This window comes from Crinia signifera, chromosome 1 (genome assembly GCF_055691185.1).
Source record: "Crinia signifera chromosome 1, ASM5569118v1, whole genome shotgun sequence".
NCBI classification, from domain to species: domain Eukaryota; kingdom Metazoa; phylum Chordata; class Amphibia; order Anura; family Myobatrachidae; genus Crinia; species Crinia signifera.
In genome coordinates this window covers 125,309,125-125,329,928 of record NC_139217.1, presented here as the reverse complement: position 1 = coordinate 125,329,928, position 20,804 = coordinate 125,309,125, and the positions used below count along the sequence as shown (strand labels likewise).

Here is a 20,804-nt window from a genome sequence, read left to right as displayed (position 1 = left end):
GTGTCGGCGATGTGAAAGTGGTATAATAATGCTGTGGATACAGTACACACACACTTTATACAAATTAAAAATACTTTATTGACTAAGATACTACATAAGATATATACAGAGGAGATAGATGTTAACACTATTGAATACCTGCACAGACTTTTTTCATTCTCATATATAAATCACTGTGCTTGTTCCTTTTTTCACTTTTGTGTTTTTATATTTTGCAGATTTATGATAATTGATAAAAGTTTTATTTTATTCTTGTATTCTAATAGGTGCACCACACAAATAAAAACATTACTGTGTCCTACTGAATACTTGTCCAATTAGCGGGACTGCCCCGCTGTAATCGGGACAGTTGGGAGGTATGCATTTTAAATAAAAGTCTGTGGCTACAGTGTTTCCTCTTCACTGATTGGAGTGTAATTAGGGACAGAGGTAAAAATTCCTTCCATGTTCTATTAAGGAAATATCCTCTCTGCACTGTCGCAAAAAATAAAATATTTTCTTTTCTATCTTCCCCCTGTGACAGTGCAAAATGCCTGCACTTCCAGTACCTTGTATACATGATCTGTAATAAAGCCAAGATACAAGGAAACTGTGAAAAAACTATATACGAATACAAGGCTGGGCATTACAAATATTATTTCTAAAGCTTTCTACATTTTCCTGGTGGTGCTACAGAGCATAGTATATGTACTGAGTTGCCAGGTCCAAAGTCCTCTAGGGAACAACTGTTTAGAAATGAAAGTTATTTTGGTATCAGACAGAGAAACGAAACTAATGTGAGTCTGACTGCTACATGACACACCCCTTTATTTGTGGATTGCACACAGAGCATAGAGAACTGTTCAGTCATAGAAACACTGGGGAAGGAGCACACCACTTTACTTGTTATCAGCTGACTGTAATTGACATTAAGCTGTACAAAGAGAAAAGGTAAGTACCACTAATAATATTTGGACACGTTTACTATGTATTTGCTTAGAAAATATTTTTTAATACTTACAGTATGCTGTTTTCACATTGCAAAACCTGCTTTGACCCAGTTTTTTAAACGTTTCTTTAACCGGGTCAGAGCAAGTTTAACCCCTTTCACATTGTTTGTTGTAAACGGTATATTACTGGTTTATTACCGTTTTTGTGCCTTTCACATTGAACCCGTTGTGAAAGGTACACGGTAATTAACCAGTAATATACCACCCCTCCCCTGGTACTCCATAGCTCCCAACATGACCCTCTCCAGGAGTGGCAGAATGCTCTGTTTCTGGACTTCCATCTTAATTTATGATTGCCATTACCTGTTTTAAACTTAATTGATAAGAAAGGTGTTTCAGCACAGGTGATGGTAATACATAAATTAAGAGGAAAGTCCAGAAACAGAGCATTCTGTCCCTCCTGGAGAGGGTCATGTTGGGAGGTATGGTACTGGCAAGTGCCCCCCCTCCCCTGGTGCTTGCCAGCGCACACTGCACACTCACCAAAGCAAAGGTACCCCACTGTCGGGCATTAGAGCTGCAATGCTCAGGGGGTAACCCGGAGGCGGCAGCCAAAGTAACAGCCCCCCACCGTACCCCGTAATGCAGCACACATCCAGCACCTACCTCCCTCCCCTTCCCTGGGCAGAAGCCCCACTCACCCGCCTGCAGCAGCATCGCCAGCAGCACACGGTGGAATTACAGGAGCAGCGGGTCACCCAGAGCACCTGCTCTTGCATGTCTGCCTGCAGCAGTGCAGTCACTACCCCTTTCTGAACTCTCTGTGCGGCCGCTGCCTTCACCCCCGATCTGCGGGAGCTGGGGCCATGCAGCATGGATGATTTGTGGAGGCCTGTTGGGAAAGCTCCCGGAGCGGCTACTGCTCGGGTCCCCCCAGCTTCCGGGCCACCCCCACCCATGCCTCTCTGATGGAGACTCCAGTAGGACCGGCTGGACATCACCTCCCTGGCCAAGCTGGCCGCAGGCAGGGGGTGATGTGGGAACCGGACGATCGCTGCGGACGAGCCTTTGCAGACGGACTTCCCCTCCGAGACCCCGGCTGTCATCGGGCCCAGGAACGCCATCTTCCTGCTGTCTCCCCAGCATTAGAGGTACCTGGGGAGGGTGTGGGAGACGCCGCGGTTCCAGGGGAAGAGGGGGGGACCCATATTGCAAGGTGCGAGGGTGGGGGGGGGGGCGCGAGATCCCGCTGGCCAGGTACCAGGGGAGGGGAGTCCAGTGTGTAGGGTCCGAAATACCGGTTCAGACCCGTTCACACTGCAGAAATAACGGGTCTGAACCGTGTAGGACCCTTCTTTTTAACCAGCTGTTCAAAGAGTGGGTTAGCACACAAAGTGTTAACCCCAGGAGCGCTTGCAATTGAGAAGCTTTATCAATTAGAGCAGCTGCTTAGGTGGAGAGGGTCAGTCTCCACAAAAATTGAAGGAAGGAAAAACAGAAAAAAAGCAGCGCTCACATTTAATACTGAGTGAATCAAATCCTTAAAATTTAAATGATTTCATTTTCAACCATTAAAAAGTATAACATTTCATGCATATGGCAAGCACATATACATATCACAACAATATAGCATGTAAAATACAAAAAAAAGTGTACACTGTAAACAAAAAATATGAATAAAAATATTGTTTAAAAAAGAAATTTGGATGACCAGATCTCACGTGTATGGGGCAATCCCCTTACGGGGTGGAGGAGCAATAGATTACCTTGACAAAGCTGACGTTGGAACAGCAAAACGCATTGGTACTGCTGGATGCCAGATCCTGGATATTGTTTGGAGGACCTACCTGCTCAATCATCTGACCACTGCGCCCCCTAAAAACATCGGAAGTCTCCGGCTCAATTCAACAAACCTGGACATTCACGGCCACGAGGTTGAAGGTAGGCTACCAAACATCAGCCACTCCCTCGGTGTGCCCACAGGATTACAAACTGCCGTTCTCTGACTCCATCCATCTTGTCTGACTACTATATAGTGCGGACAGTGTGGGATCTATTGCTCCTCCACCACGTAAGGGGATTGCCCCATACACGTGAGATCTGGTCATCCAAATTTATTTTTTAAACAATATTTTTATTCATATTTTTTTTTACAGTGTACACTATTTTTTGTATTTTACATGCTATATTGTTGTGATATGTATATGTGCTTGCCATATGCATGAAATGTTATACTATTCATGGTTGAAAATGAAATCATTAAAATTTTAAGAATTTGATTCACTCATTATTAAATGTTAGCGCTGCTTTTTTCTGTTTTTCCTCCCTTCTTTTTAACCGTTTTGAATTACCGGTTCTCTTGAACCGGTAATTTAAAACTGGCACTTTCACACTGCATCTATAAATGTTTTGAAAAGGTTCAAAATCAGCAATTTACCATGTTATAGCTGCAGTGTGAAAGGGGTATTAGTGGCATCAGTAGGATTGGTGTCACCCCCATTTGACAACCACCCGTTTCAGACTTGACACATTCCTTAGCAATGTTTGTTTGTAGTAATGTTACTGGCAAACTGTAATTTCCAGCAGTGTTTAAGAAAGGCAGAGATTCTGTAGTTCAGTCAGTCTGGGCATGTGATGACATCACAGTTACTGGTTCGCCAGACAGTTAGAGACTTTGAAGCTCTGACATGTTGTTCCCATGTGGAACTATTGTATCGGAAGTATAGTGAGAATCAGGGACACCTCAATACAGTTTAACAATTATTTATTTACAAAATCATTAACAAACAAGAAATTATACTTATACCACGTTCCTCAAAGGCAGTTACAAGAGATAGCCAGTCCAAACAAGAGAGTCCAAACATAGGGTGTATTTCCAGGGAGCCTCCTCTCACTGTGTAGTCCTGGATCTGTGGTCAGTCACAAGCACCCTGTCCTCAATCTTAGGTCCAATGGAAGCTCCAAATCAGTCTGCAGTGACCCTGTATTTAAACTAAATCCTGGGTGGTTGTCAAGGGATCATATCCACATATACATTAACTTGGAGACCTTGATTAATGAATGCCTATTGACAAACCCATTGCTGTATAGAATTCTAATTTAGGTCAAATATTCCGTTCATGTCTGTGTACTTAGAATTGTGGTGAATCTTGTCAAATGTTTAGTATATTTGAACTTGGACAAGATTCTACAGTACTTGAGCTCTGTAAACCTGTATATGTTTACATCAAATAACGGTATTGTCTGGCTTCTCCTGTAACACAATGGCAGTCTAAATTCTGATTAACACACTATAGCTACTAGTCTATGTAGGAACAATGGTCCCTACAAAGATACAGAGACATTCTTATAAAACAGATATAGAGCTATATAACACACATATACATAGAAGACAAACAGTTTACCCTAGACTAAAAGTCAACATGGTTACACATGTACATTGTGTGCTCTGGCTCAGAATATGTATGGAACTGTAAACAGTATAAAGACCCATACATATTAGGAGATGTTAAGCTCAAAGTGGCTCAGTTTGAGCTCAAATTCTTCAAGTGTGTATGGCCAGATGATGAGCGGTGAGTGCTGATGTGTGCTCCCGCATCATCGCTAGCTGCCACCATCCGTCAGCCGGTTTTACAGGCCGAGTGAACCACTTTCTACAGTCTCCATCGCTGGACCAGGTGAAAATCGCTCAGTGTGTATGCTCTGAGTGATTTATCGGCAAGCAATTTTAAAAGCATTGCTCGGCATGCACACTGGCCAAAAATGTCTAGTGTGTTTGCACCTTAAGGAGGAAAAAGGGGGGAAGTCGAGGGATGAGTAAAAATAAGTGGGGATTTAATAATCTTTTATCAAAATCAAAAGAAATTGGGTACAAACTACACTATAGATGCAGTTCAAGTGATAACAGTGTGGGCTGTGGTATTGGGGTCAATTATTATGAATAAGGTGGTGTACTAAATAGAGGTGTAAGCAAAGAAATATAGCAGCGGTGGCCAACCCGCGGCTCCCGCGCCGCATGCGGCTCTTCTCTGCTTTATGTGCGGCTCGGGAGCTATCATACCTTCATAGGATGCTCAGCGGCTCCCTCCCTTTGATGTGCGGCTCTGTCTGCAGCGCCGGGCTGTCATGTGTGACGACGAGCCGCGGGCGACGTAAGCCAGCGCATGCATAGTCAAACTAGGAACAGTGTGCACGGCACAATTGTATCACTGCGCAGTCGGCGTACGCATTCCTCTCTCTCCTTTGGTTTGCAGCAAACCGTTTGCTTCTTCGTCGCCCAGCCTCCTGCCATCCTGAGCCCTTCTCGACTAATTCAAGTAAAGTGTATGTTCAAAATATAATGCATATAATTATATAAGCTAGAGGTGTTTGTGTGTACGGGGAGGGGAGAATATCCAGGGAGGGTGTTCTCTGCTTACCTGGGTTTTTTTGCTTTAGGTCAGGATATAGATATATATATATATATATATATATATATATATCGCCAAGGGCTGGCACCAGTGGCGGGCTAGCCTGTGGTATCCTGTTATTATAAAGTAGTAGTAGTTTAGTGCTGATCTCTGATCTCTGCCATGAACACTTCAGCAGCTGCTGCCCTGCTACTGATGATGTACTTTAGGGAGGGGGGCCCTGCCTGTGCTCTGCTACCTCACTGTGGTGCATACGTTGCTACCCGGACACCATCTTGGGGACTTTGTAGGGTGCTGTAGGGCACCCGCTTGGTAACTGCCCGGCTGTGCCCTCATTGTCAAGTCATGTTCCTACAAATATCATTCTAAGCCACAACCCATTTAAAAATGGGGCGTGGCCTTCTGGGAGCTAGGCCACGCCCATTTCTGAATGGTTGCGACTCTTTGTCTTAACAGAAACAATGTTGGGGCTCTTTGTCTCAGATGGGTTTGCCACCCCTGAACTATAGCATCTGAAAGCAGTAAATAAATATAGTAAAGCAGATTTATAAATACTTACATGGATAAATTACTTGTAGAATATGAATACAAATGATTTTAGATACTGATACAATAAAGTATGTGAATTTAAACAGTAGGAGGACATATTTACAGTAATATGGATAAACTGTAAATAGTATACACCTCTAATATATTGATCATTTATGGTACTAATGTATAATAATGCTTAAATGTATATAAACTTTGTATACAATATGGTGTAAAAGCAATGATACCTGTAAATAAATGGTTTTATTGAAAGACGTCAAATAAATCAAATCAAAGCCGAGTAACATAATTATTATTATAGTGTTTTTTTAACTGGCTTTTTTTTCTCAATCATATTGTTACTGTAAAACATAAATATCATGGTCTAGAAAAAAAGGTTTAAAGCTGTGGTTCAAAGCATCAAAATTTAAAAACTTTAAAAATGTTTCTCCAATGTATCATTTCCAAGTGTTAATATGGGTGGGTTAGACAAGGATTATTCTGCGAGTTGGTAATTTTCCTAATACCCAATACAAAGAATTGTATAACTGGGGGCAAAATGTGTGCCCATAACAGTTTGTAAAAATAACCACTCTAATTTTAAAAGTTATGTTCAAGTATAATAGCTATGCTATCTAAAATAAAACTTTATTTTTCTGTCTCCAGAATTCCTTTTCCATGTAAAATTTTGTGGCTGTTAAACCATGTATGTTTGAAGAGTGAGGCCAAGGCCACTTTGCAGAAGATTCCTTCTTCTATGTTTTTTTGTGAGTAACTTTATTATTTGTGTTTAGTCTCTTAAATAAGGTAGCAGTTTTGGATACCAACTTCTGAATATACAGATGGAGCCCCTCTCATGCCTGCTGGGACCTCGCCAGAACGTCCCCGCTGGCGAGAGCCGGCGGAGAGGGACTCCATAAAACTGGGACGCGCATGTGTCTAATGTGCACGTGCATCCCAGTCTCTTGGCGGCTGGGAGGTGGGACAGGGGTTGGGGGGGGTTTCGGGCGGTGATGGGGACCGTCGGTGGCGGCGGAGGAGGCAGCGTACAGCGGCTGGGAGCTCCGTCGCCATATAGGGCGCACGAGCATCTTGTGCGTGCGTGCCTCCTGGTGGGAGCTGGCGGATGGTGGTGGCTGGCGATGGAAGTGCCAGCCCCTGAAGAGCGAGCGGCGCTCCATCTGTATAGGGCAACACAGTGTTGAGCACAGGGAAACCCCTGATGGGCTCCATTGCCTGGGAAGGGGTGGTGGGGGGGGTGTCCTCCAATTATAACAGGGTTGCCTACCCTCCCGGAATGGGCGGGAGGGTCCCGGAAATCGGATCCCCCTCCCGGCCCCCCTGAAAGAGGGACAACCCTCCCGCAAAAGTGCCTGGCTCCCGCGAACCCCGCCGGCACCCGCGACCCCCCCTCGGCAGGGAGGATCTATGGGTCAAAGGACGCGAATAGCGCTATTTTAGCCCCACCCACTGCAGTGCAATTCCATAAAAAACGGCATTGCACGTCGGGGGGGCGTGGCTAAAACGGCGCTATCGCTCTGGCCATGCCCCCAACAAGTAGCTGTCAGTGCGGCTCTGACCCCTCCCCACCCCTTTTTACTCCCGGCGCCCAGAGCCGGCCTTAGGCATAGACAAACTAGGCAATTGCCTAGGGCAATTGGAATGCCTAGGGGCATCAGCAGCTTCTGCTGATTAAAATGATATGCAGCATGCCTGTATTCTGTGTGTGAGTGAGGTTGTATCTGCAGATGAAATAGTGTATTCATGGAAATCACTGTAACATAGCATTCCGTATGCAGGTACAGCCACAGTCACACACAGAATATAGGCATGCCGCATATCATTTTAATCATCGGAAGCTCCTTGTGTGTGCTGGTCATAACAATGCAAATAAGACGAATTTTCAGCAAAAAAGGCACCCAACGTTAGCAGGACTGGCCAGGAGCTGCATGGCCTATTGAGGCAAGATGTATGAGGAAACATCTGTATCCAAGCAGAGGTAGAGGCCACAGTGTTAGCGGCTGTGCGAGTGCTGTCTGCGGGTGGGTTGCTTGTGCAATGTTCAGCATATGTGTAATGGGCATTATGTGTGTCATGTGTATAAGGGCATTAATAATGTGCAACATATGTGTAAGGGGCATTATGTGTGTCATTATGTGTATGAAGGACATTAATAAAGGTTGGCATAATGTGTTAGGGGCATTATGGTTATAAGGACATTAATAATGTGTGTCATGTGTAAGGGGCATTACTGTGTGGTATTATCAGGGGTGCCGAGAGAAAGGGGTAGGGGGCACAAATTACCCAGGCCAAAGTCTGATGGAAGGGCCCAGTGGAGGCCCCAGGCCCCCTCCCCTTAAGTGACAGCAGCAGCTGCAGCTCTTCTCCTCTGCCCAGCACACACTGCTTTGTGCTGGGTTGCAGTGTGGCCATGGAGGTGCTTAAAATACAATATTTTCTCAGGATTTTTTTCTAAGGGTATAACGTGAATAATGTGAGGAGTAATGTACATAAGGTAAAGTGGTACTACTGTGTGATGTAACGTGAATAAGGGACACCATCGCATGATATAATGTGAATAAAGTGGCACTACTGTGTAGCATAATTTGAATTGGGGGTACTCAGGGGCGGATTGGCCATTAAACTTACCGGGAAGTTTCCCGGGAGGCCGGCCAACCCTGAGGCCGAAAGCTGCAGGTGGCTCTGAATCCAGGTCACCCGAATAACAGAAAATATATCCCCCACTGTAATGCCCCTTCGCTAAGGTAATAGGTCGGGCCATGGCAGGAAACAAGGGGCCGGCCACTGCGGAGTTATGGGTAGCAGTGGCCGCGCCCGGAAGCAGTTCCCCGGCTCCAGCAGTGAGACGAGTGTGCTGCTCTAAGCTGCTCCTCCTCCTGGTCCCCGCATACAGCGAAGGAGCGAAAGGAGGCCAGCTGGAGCCAGAGCTACAGTAACTCCAGCAGCAGCAGCAGCAGCTCATCGGATGACAGCGGGGGACTGGGCATAGCAGGAATGGAGCCCTCCGTGAAATACAGCAGCTGGAGGAGCAGAGAAGTCCCTGCAGGCAGAGAAGGTAAGGAAAGGGGTAACAGAGTGTTGTCTCTGTCTTCCTAAATTCCTACAGTACAGCCCCGCAAATCGCGGTAAAACGCCGTGGGGGGAGGGGCCTAATTATGTAAATCGTCTGGTCACTGCTCTGAGCAAACATAAATTCTGCTGCTCTGAGTGCCAAATTGTGTGTGTATGTGCATATATAAGTGTGTGTGTGTATATATATACCTTGTGTGTGTGTGTATGTGTGTATGTGTGTATGTGTGTGTGTATATATATATATATATATATATATATATATATATATATATATATGTCCAATTGTTCTGGCACTCGCTAATAAATCTGCAGGTTACTGCTCCCGTTGCCTTCCGTGAATCAGGACTACACAACCAGTGTCTCCTCATGCAATACAGAATTGTCGGCGGCACTCAGGAAAAAAATACACGACACACAGCCAGGACTTTGCCAACGTTTCAATGCTGGTGCATTTTCGTCAGGGCGATACAAAGTAAATAAAAATAACTCACCATTTATGTGCTCACACACCCACACCACAGCGTCTGTAGAAGCCGCGCGCCAGCGTGGCCACGCTGGCTGTTCATGATGACGTCACCGCAGTGCACCCATCACCATGGTTACATACAAGCTATGGAACAAACATAATGTATTTAACGGCAAACATATAATAATGTACAAATGTATACAAAGGCACGGAGATCAATATCCATAATATAATGAATCAAATTTACAGGAAACAATTGAGACCCAAAGTTTCATTCAGACCGTTTGGTCTTAGCGTGTTAAGCAAAAAGATCCATCTGGATTCCCGTTGTAAAAGCAGCTTTGATCTGTTACCCCCTCTGGTAAGTGGGGGAACATGATCGATAATTTTATGGGACAGCGCAGTGGGTGAATGACCCATCTGCGCATAATGCCGGGCGACTGGCTGTTCACTGTCACCCTTTAAAACTGCTGCCCATACAGCCTACAGGATACCACAGCTTTGTTGCTGGCCTTACAAAAATTAACCAATGTTCCTGATAAGTGTGTGCTGAGTAGTATTGATGTGAGCTCGTTATACACCTGCATTCCTCACGTAGAAGGTATTGCCGCTACACGCAAACTCATTTCTAATAGTATTTATTACAATGGACCACCGGTTGAATTTTTTTGCCATTTACTTGAGATGGTGCTGACTAAAAATTATTTTTTTTATGATGGTCGGTACTATCTACAGGTGGCGGGGTGTGCGATGGGGTCCTCTGTGGCCCCATCGTACGCGAACGCTTATATGATGGCGGTGGAACATGACATTTTTTTCTCCAATCCTGACATCTATAGCAGCGTGTTTTATTACGCGCGCTATATAGATGACATGCTACTATTGTGGAGCGGCACACCTGATACGTTGGCGGATGTCATCTCTAATCAGAATTCCAGCAACAGTCCTGTCAAACTCACTCACTCTTGGTCTTTTTCTTCCATCGATTTCCTAGATGTCCGTATTTCCTTGACAGAAGGCATTGTAAATACCTCCCTGTATGTTAAGCCGACGGACCGTAACATGCTGTTGAGCCCCACCAGTTTCCATCCTCCAGCTGTGGTTAGGGGTCTGCCATACTCACAGCTGTTACGTGTCCGCCGCATTTGCAGTGACCCAGTAGACTTAGAGGTTCAGATGGACAGGATGATCTCTAAATTCATCGACAGGGGTTATGATCGACATCAACTGCTATTAACCAAACAGAAGGTTTTGGCAATTCCCCGCTCTAAGACCCTTAAACGTAAACCTAAGTCTGCTCATAAAAATGACATTTTTTGGCCAAACAAATATAACACCAGTAGCAGTATAGCCAAAAAAGCTGTCAAACAATATTGGCCAATTGTACGTGAAGATTCAGATCTGCCCGGCCTGTTTAACAAAAAACTGGTTACCAGCTATTCACGTGGGAGAAATCTCCGTGACTACCTGGTACACAGTGACGTCACTGATTTTGAAAAATCCAGCATTACTCCCTTCTTCGGGGCTCCTAAGAAGGGTTGTGTTAAATGTACCGGCTGTACCACTTGTGGGTACATGTCGGTGGGAGATTTTATTAAACATCCTACTACCAACAAAAAGTTTCAAATTAACTATAGGTTGACATGCACCACAAAATTCGTGATATATGTCCTTATATGCCCGTGTGGTAAATATTATGTTGGTAAAACCGACTGTCAGTTCAAAACTAGAATGGCCCAACATCGCCAGGCAATACGGGCAGCAGTTTTAAAGGGTGACAGTGAACAGCCAGTCGCCCGGCATTATGTGCAGATGGGTCATTCACCCACTGCGCTGTCCCATAAAATTATCGATCATGTTCCCCCACTTACCAGAGGGGGTAACAGATCAAAGCTGCTTTTACAACGGGAATCCAGATGGATCTTTTTGCTTAACACGCTAAGACCAAACGGTCTGAATGAAACTTTGGGTCTCAATTGTTTCCTGTAAATTTGATTCATTATATTATGGATATTGATCTCCGTGCCTTTGTATACATTTGTACATTATTATATGTTTGCCGTTAAATACATTATGTTTGTTCCATAGCTTGTATGTAACCATGGTGATGGGTGCACTGCGGTGACGTCATCATGAACAGCCAGCGTGGCCACGCTGGCGCGCGGCTTCTACAGACGCTGTGGTGTGGGTGTGTGAGCACATAAATGGTGAGTTATTTTTATTTACTTTGTATCGCCCTGACGAAAATGCACCAGCATTGAAACGTTGGCAAAGTCCTGGCTGTGTGTCGTGTATTTTTTTCCTGAGTGCCGCCGACAATTCTGTATTATATATATATATATATATATATACATATATATATATATATATATATACATACACACACACACAGGGGCACAGGCTTACATTTTTGCCGGGGGGTGCTCCCCCCAGTCCTGGCTTCGCCGCAGGGGGTCCTGGCAGCGCCACAGCAGGGTCCCAGCAGCGGATATGCCGTTAGCAGCGGGGGTCCCTGCGGAAGATGGGAACTAGCAGAGGTATTAATACTGCTACTAGTTCTTATCTGCCGCAAGGACCCCCGCTGCTGACTGCATATCCGCTGCTGCGGCGCTGCCAGGATCCCCATGGGTGCTCCTCACCTTCCGTATACATAAGTGCTCAAAGTGGGCCGGTATACACCGGTATGGTATACCGCCACTTCTTCGAGCACTGCTTTCTTTTTTTATTGCCACGCTGAAGGCTTTGACCTCCCGAGTCCCCACCCCTTCAGTGGCTAATAGCAGCATGCAGGATGCGGGGCATGTGTGAAACCGAGCTGCTCCTGTCACTACGCAGGAGGCCGGGCAAGATGGCAGGGCCGTCCGGATCACTGTCCTGCTGATGCGGCGTGCACGTCGCCGTCCACATGGGATGCTCTGTGCGCTCTGCTGCTAGGTGGAACTACCATCGGTGGAGTGCACCGGGACCCTGATGTCAGCGCTGAGGCTGAGACCCTTCTCCCACCGCAGCCTAGGTCAGGACCCTGACGCCACCAGCACTGAGGCTGAGACCTTACTGCTGCCAGTGCTGTGGACAGGGGGACCCGCTGCTTACTTACTAGGTACACCTCTCCCTGTGCCCCTTCTCTCTATCTATCTATCTATCTGTTCTCTCTCTCTCTCGCTCTCTCCTCTCTCTATCTTCTCTCTCTCTCTCGCTCTCTCCTCTCTCCCTTATTCTGGTTGGTGCGGTCGAGCCGCATATGCGGCTCCGACCGCACCAGACGAATCCCCGCCCACCATACGGTTCGCCACGGCCGTCCGTACACGGACGGCTGGCGAACCGCACGAAAATGGTGGAGGCGTACGCCTCCACCATGCTGGGAGCTGCCCCCTGCATTCGATGGTCGACGACCATCGAAGGCAGGACCGCACGCCGCGGCAGCTCCCGCAAGCTGAGACCACACGGACAATCGTCCGTGTGGTAGCTTGTATGGGGGCTGAAAGCTGACATCCGGCGACGTCAGCTTTCCGCCCCCATGAGTGGCGTCATGCCCTCATTACCATGCGTACGCCCCGCGTTTGCATGGGAACGCCCATGAAACGCGGGGCGTACACATAGGGAAATGAGGGGATGAAGCCCCTCACGCCCCTATACGCCCCCTTTGCGGCGTCTAAATTTTTAACACGGAGAATTCCCCTGCACATGCGCAGAGTGACCTCTGCGCATGTGCAGAGAGAAAACATCGGCGGTACGGCCGCACGCGGGCCGTACCGAGCCGATTAGAATAAGGCTCAGTGTCTCTCTCTCTGCACTAACTGCCCACTGGGGTAAGGAGGAAGAGATAATTGTGCCCAGTAGGTCTGATGTTTGGTACATACATGGGGGCAAGTGGACAGTAAAGCCCTGTACACACGGGGCGATATATCGCTCGGTGTCCCGTTTGCATCAGCGACCAGAGATGGTCGCTGATGAAAAAGAAACTGCTGGGGGAGCCCGGCAGTGGAAATCAGCTGGTCGCAGGAGCATGTTCCTGCGAGCAGCGATCACTTTGGGCAGAAAACGGGAGCGCGCACCCGGCGATATATCGCCGGTGCACACTCCCATCGCTGGCAATATGGTCGCTCAGTGACCATATTTCCAGCGATATTTGCAATAATCGCCCCCGTGTGTACGCACCATTAGTGAGTGCATATATGGCCATGGTTAATGGATGCTATCTGTGTTCTTTAAAGCAATGCAGGGATGCAGTTTACACACCACGGCAACTGCTGAAGCCAGGGGCTTAGATCCGCCATTGCCGGACACAGTACACCTGCCACCACCACTGCCGGAGCCTGCTGGAGTAGAGGAGATCCACAACTTCCAAAGCAGGTGAGAAATAGACCTGTCTGTCCTTGGAGGGAAGAGAGGGGAGTTAAAGTGATGCCTGGCAATTCTTTTAAACCATGGCACGCCCCCTCTTCCCCTCTACCCCTCTCCCAGCTCCTTCTCACCCTCATCAGCACTATAGGTGGCATTCAAAACTGACGGCATTCTCTTAATAATGGAACAACTTGCTCCCGGTGCCCGAAGAAATACATACAAATCCAATCCCCAGCAGTGCTGTCAATTGGATGCAATAAAATGCCCATCATTATGGTGCTGATCTGCGGTAAGGTCAAGGTGATTGCCCTGGGGGGGACTACGGGAACACTTTTGTGTCCTGAGTTCCCTAATGGCATTCCCGCGACTACAGCGGATCTTAGCGCTCTATGGTATGGAGCTATTTTGTGTCTAGTGACAGTATGCATTTTTTGCTATACCGACACCTGGGACACACAGCGTGATCTCTGCCGCATGTGTCTAGTGAGCGTTGTCAGCCTGTCTCTCCGCATCCGTGACACGCATGCATTGAGTTGCCAAGCAACCAGCTGCGTGTCTGGGCGGAAGCAGGCAAGGATGACAGCTTCCGGCCATGACGGAGGGGTGCGCCTGGCGTGTCCTGAGTGTCGGAAGGTGCTTGTGTGTAAGTATATATGTGTGCACTTTTATTGTGTATATATTGCTGTAGGTTGGAGCTGACGAAACGTTCTCCCCCATATTTAATATATATGATCTTCTGTGATTGAACGTCTCCTGAGTGCCATTATTCCCCTGCTGGGGATTGGATTTGTATGTGTATAAATATATATATATATATATATATATATATATAATATATATATATATATATATATATATATATATATATATATATTAGTGCGAAAGCACATTGGGCCAGATGTACTAAGCTTCAAAAGTGATAAAATAGAAAGTGATAAACCACCAGCCAATCATCTCTCAACTGCCATACTCCATGCTGTGTTTGAAAAATGATAGGTAGGAGCTGATTGGTTGGTGGTTTTTCACTCTCCATTTTATCACTTTTCAAGGCTTAGTACATCTCGGTTTATCTGTGATTAAAAATGTTAATGTGGGGGGCGTGCGGTGGGGGGACGGAGTGGCGTTGAGGCGGTGTGGAGTCTCTAAGAGCATTACAGAGACCCTGTGCCCCTCCAAAAATGGCCATCACCACAGAGAAGAGATGCTAGAAGTACTCCTGCACCTCTAGCGGCTGTCTCCTTTGCTACGGTGGCCATCTTTTGTCAGAGACGCGGCGCTGATCCCCCCTGCAATGAAAAGATCTTCCCCCTGAAGCATGTAATCACCCCTGGCAACGAGCATGGAACCCCTGGCAGGGGCAGATTGGCCATTATATCTACCGGGAACTTTCCCGGGAGACCGACACTAGTGTGGCCGCTGCAAGTTGCGCATACGCACACTGACACAAATATAGTGACGGGGCAGAGGTGCTGCTCAGCCACTCAGTGGCAGGTGGCGTCACTGGAGGTGGGTGGCTGCAGTCAGAGCTAGTGGCCCCGCCTCCTCCTGCCCACTGTTCTATCTGAGGCTCTCTCAGAGCGGCGCTGTCCACTGCATTGCCCCTCCTCCACAACATGGACCATGCTGCCAATAATCAATAATGCATGATCACATAAATCTATAAAATAAAAATGAGTCCCTGATGGGTGGCAGCAGCGCACACTACTGTATGTGGGCCGCATCCTCCCACCCGCTGTTCTCCGGGACTCAGTCACTCGGAGAACAGAGGGCAGGAGGAGGCGGGGCCGCATATAGTAGCATTGCACTGTGGGGACTCATATTTTTAATTTATACATTATGTGATCATGGAATTATTGATTATTGGCAGCATGGTCCATGTTGAGGAGGAGGAGTCATGAAGCTGCTGCTCCTCTGCCCCTGTCCCGCCGACACGCTAATGCAGCTGCCGCTCCTCTCCCCCTGTCCCCACAGAGCCAGCCAAGAGCCTGCCGCTCCCCTCCCCCCCCCCCCCCCTGACTAGCCATGATGTTGCCCCCCTCTCCATCCAAGTCATGAAGCTGAAGCTCCCTACCACCAGCAGAGCAAAGGACCCAGTGTCAGCTCTGGACTTCTCTCCTTCCATGAATGCCTGATACCAGCCTGCAAAAAAGTAAGCATTACTATTGTAAGGGGCACTACTGGTGGCATTATGTATCATGGACTAAACTGGGGGCATTCTGTATAATGGACACTACTGGGGACATTGTGTGTAGAATGGGGGCATTAGGTGCTAACTGTATAAGTGAAGCATTACAGTAGCATAATGTGTAATGGGCATTATGGTTTGCAATGTAATGGGCATTACAATGTGCAGCGTAATGGGAATTACAGTGTGAGGCATAATATGTCATGGGCATTATGGTGTGCAACATAATATGGAATGGGTACTATGATGTGTAATGGGCATTACGTTGTGTGGCATAATGTCATGGGCATTATTGTGTGCTGCATAATATGTAATGGGCAATACGGTGTGCGGTATCATGTGTAATTTGCATTACAGTGTGTGAATTTGTAATGGATGCTACAGTGTGTGGCATAATATATAATGGGCATTATGGTGTGTAGCATAATATGTCATAGGTATTATGGTGTGCAGCATAATATGGAATGGGCACTACGGTGTGCAGTATAATGTTTAATTTGCATTATGGTGTGTAACAATGTGTAATGGGCATTACTGTTTGCGGCATAATATGGAATAGGCACTACGGTGTGCGGTATAATGTGTAATGGGCATCACGGTGTGAATGTGTAATGGTCATTACAGTGTGTGAATATGTAATGAGCACTACAGTGTGTAATGGGCTTTAAATTTGAAGTAAACAAAACAAACCACAATGTGGGGGTTTTTTTTGTGTGTGTTTGGGGGGGCCCAAACCATATTTTTGTACCTGGGCCCACAACTCGCTTGATCCGCCTCTGGAGAGGGCAGTGCAGTGGACAGCACTGATCGGCGACGGCTGGGCCGGGGACTCATTTTTATTCTATTTAACATAACATGGCCTAGAGAGTCAGGACAGTAGCCGCTTGGAGAGAGGACGCATCAAGTAGCAGGCAGGGTACTGTTCCACTGTTCGCCGGGGAATGCACCGGGAGGAGGCGGGGCAGCGGACTCTGGACTGACAGTCTCACTCTGAGTCTGTGATTATATGTGCGTTGGGGCGTCATGACGTCACCGCGCACATTACAAGAGGCTGGGGCCGGGTGGGAGGAGGAGAACGGGAGAAGCCTGTGTTGTGCAGCAGTTGGAGTCCTCAGTCATGGCTCCTGCTGTCCTGCCCTGAGTCTGCTCACAGCAGCAGAAGACTACTCTCAGCAGTTCAGTGGTTGTGGCATCAACTAACTGTATGTAACAGCACTGCCAGCAGCCCAGCATCACTGAATATGCAAAATTATTGTCTCTCTGCCAGGGCTGCATGTATGTGCATTAATACAGGATTACGGTGTGTGCACTAGCGTAAGGGAGGGATGGGATGAATGGGAACAGTATGGATGAGAGTGGCGGTGTTGTATGTAAGACAGTGGTGTATGTATGAGATTGGTGTATGTATGAGAGTGGCGGAGTATGTATTAGAACGGTGTAAAGTATGTATGTATGTATGTATGTATGTATGTATGAGAGTGGCGGAGTATGTATGAGAGCGATGTATGTTTTAATACAGGATTACAGTTAAAAAAAAGTCTGCAATAAATTGCTTTGTTGGCTAGCATTAAAATCATAGGTAACACTAACAACGGTTCTTGTACGGCACTAGCCGTAGTGTAATCGTTAGTTGGGGGGGGCTACCACCAGCAAGCCTGGCAGGCCATCGTTGCATGTGGTATACTATGTAATGGGTGTGTGACGTGTTATAGGCATTACGGTGTGAATTTTTGGCGCACTATCCCTGTTGTCCCTACTTTGCGAAAATTTGTAAAGCCATGACATGATGTGTAATGGGTATTACGGGGTATGGCATTCATTTTGCCTGTCAACAATGTATCTATGTATAGTGATATAATAATCCCGCCTACTGTTATGTTGGCTCCTCCCTTTATTGATTTGTTGCCGCCCACATGAGGCCACTTTCAGAAATTTTCCAGGGCCACTTTTAGTCCCCAATCCGCCCCTGGGGGTACTATTGGGTGGCCATGCCCCTTCCCAGCAAGAACACACCCCTGTTTGGGCTGCGCACCGAATATGTGCACTGTTTCTATTTAAAATATTGCGGGTAGGAGCACCAAAATGATGACTGCTATGATGAGGGTTGATGGTGCTGGGAAAGGGGAGCAGGGTCATAGGTGGAACTAGTGGCGTCATTTAGGCTAGGTCCGGCTCTGCCGGCGGCCCCCCCCCCCCTGAGCTGGCTGCCCTCTCCCGGAAAGGGCAGCCAGAAAGCCGGCAAGTATGAATTATAAGGATTAGGGGCCTAATTCTGGTTCAATTGCAAAAGCAAATTCTCTCTTTAATGGACAAAACCATGTGCACTGCGGGGGGAGGGGGGGCAGATGTAACATGTGCAGAGATAGTTAGATTTGGGTGTTATTTTGTTTCTGTGCAGAGTAAATACTGGCTGCTTTATTTTTACACTGCAATATACTATAGATATCAGTTTGAAGTACAAATCCCACCAAATCTAACTTTCTCTCAGCACATGTTACTTCTGCCCCACCAGCAGTGTCTATTAAAGAAACTTTGCTATTGCAAGTGAATCAGATTCAGTCCCCAGGTTGCAGACTGTTCACATGAATTATACATTATACATATGTTTCATTATACTGCACAGGTCTGTGGTGTATTTTCTACAGTACATTGCTGTCATAAATCTGGTACTTTATTATGCATGCACTAGCAGTATTTACTGTCTCTTTCTATTCTATTTACTCTCTAATTGTTAGCCAAACATATGTGGCAGCTAGCAACCCCCCCCCCTTCAACCCCCTTGGGGACTGACCACACCCCTAAAATGGTTTCCTATAACTTCATTCCCCAGTGGGCCCTTCATGGCCCAGTCTGACTCTAAAACATTAAGGCCGATTCAGACCTGTTCACAAAGGTCCGAATTTGTCTGCTGTCCGATGTTTTTTGCATTGTCCACAATGCGCATGAGCTAGGTCAGGTTACGAGCGTCTTCAGCAGTTTTTGGTACTCTTTACCTAGAATGGCGCCTATCGCGACCATTGCGACCATCGAATGCACTAAAAATCGGGTGCGATGCGATGGCCGCGATGGCCGCGATTTCTCATAGGGGCCAATGTTAAAAATGAGATTGGACGCGATTTTAGTGTTCAATGCCTCAATGCCCGCGATTTTTACATAGGAAACAATGTTAAATGGGCCACAGAGCCCAAATAGTCACCGTGAAGTCTGAAATGGCCCCCACAAAACGCCACCCCACGATCAACGTCAACCCGAAGCGTGGCGAGCGGCGGCGGTACGCGTCCTCTGACCTTTTATATACCCCACTATCCACGTCGGCGTGGAGTTGAGAATAGAATAGTGTGGCGAGCGCAGCGAGCCACCGAGCCCGAAGCGTGGCGAGCGCAGCTTCGGGCTCGGTGGCTCGCTGCGCTCGCCACACTATTTTATTCTCAACTCCACGCCGACGTGGATAGTGGGGTATGAAAAGGTCGGAGGACGCGTACCGCCGCCCCTCGTGGGCTCGCTGCGCTCGCCACGCTTCGGGTTGACAATTGTTAAAATTGTGGGGGCCATTTCAGAGTTCAAGGGCACTATTAGGGCTCTGTGGCCCATTTAACATTGTTTCCTATGGCCAAATCGCGGGCATTGAGGCATTTAACAGTAAAATCGCGTCCAATCACCGTTTTAACATTGATCCCTATGGGAAAATCGCGGGCATCGCGGGCATCGCGTCGCACCCGTTTTTATGGACCCGCGATGCCCGCGATTTTTTACCCCCGACGCCAGCGATTACAATCGCGGGCGCCGTTCTAGGTAAAGAGTACCCAGTTTTTTCTTCTTACAAGGCGCTAGTAACATGATTGACGGGGGGTTTTGTAGATGCTGTAAGTTAATTTATATGTATTTTTTAATACTATGGGGCTCCTGTGGTGTTGCATACAGGGCTGTTTCTAGACTATTTGGTTCCTACTGCAAACATGTAAAAATGCACCACCCCCCCTCTTTATACATTTAAAAAAATTTGGGGCGCCAAAGAAAGAAAGTGTGGCCTCACCTGAAAGGGCGTGATCTTGCAAAAGGGCTGTAACCTTGCAGAAACAATCATTTACACCCCAAACGACTGTCACAGCCGACACATACACTTTCTATACATACACACAGTCGACACATACATTTACTATACATACACACAGCTGACACCTACACTTGTTTCACATAAAAATCATCCAGTATAATTTATTAAGGCACATAAGCCAATGCAAAAGACATGAGTATAGTAAACTCTGCACAAAGATGTAGCAGATGGCACAGTACTAGACATACAGTAAGGATATATGTGGCAACTACAATGGTCAGTTGCTGAGCAAAGTGTTTTAAATGGTTGGGCATGGTGAGAATGAGGCTGCTACGCTGGTGATAGGATGTAATGGTGCAAGGGGCTTGGTTCCGGCTTACAGTATACTGTAATACCGCCACAGCCTGGCTTACTTTCCATCTCCCAAACTGTCAGTCAGGGCCGGTGCTAGGGTGTTTGGTGCTCACCTGCGATATTATATTTCTGTGCCTTCATATGCCTTTCAGCGCGCACAGAAAAAAAAGAGCTTGATCTCACAAGAAACATGGCCACACTAGTACCCATGTTTAATAATTACACCATACAGTAACACAATCTTATTCACAATACACCACATAGTAGTCTACATTATTCACATTACCACACACGGTGGTATCCTTTTTAATATTAAGCACAATAATACCCCTTATACACAATGTCCAAAGTAGTGGTGACACTTACTATAAGTTGTGTGGGCCACTCTGGATGGGGTGGGGGTCAGGGGCAAACGCAGGATTTTCAGAAGGGGGTTTCCAGA

The 20,804-nt window shown here is 46.9% G+C and overlaps 1 protein-coding gene across 1 annotated transcript in view; it reads left to right on the top strand.

The window, feature by feature from the left end:
- Positions 1–835: 835 nt before the first annotated feature.
- The window catches only part of LOC146060116 (putative ATP-dependent RNA helicase DDX60), a 370,150-nt gene continuing 350,181 nt past the window's right edge, over positions 836–20,804 (top strand). Inside the window, exons 1-2 of the mRNA XM_083173025.1 lie at positions 836–930; positions 6,533–6,633. The gene's annotated coding sequence lies outside the window, so the exon portion shown is untranslated. The remainder of the gene's footprint in view (positions 931–6,532; positions 6,634–20,804) is intronic.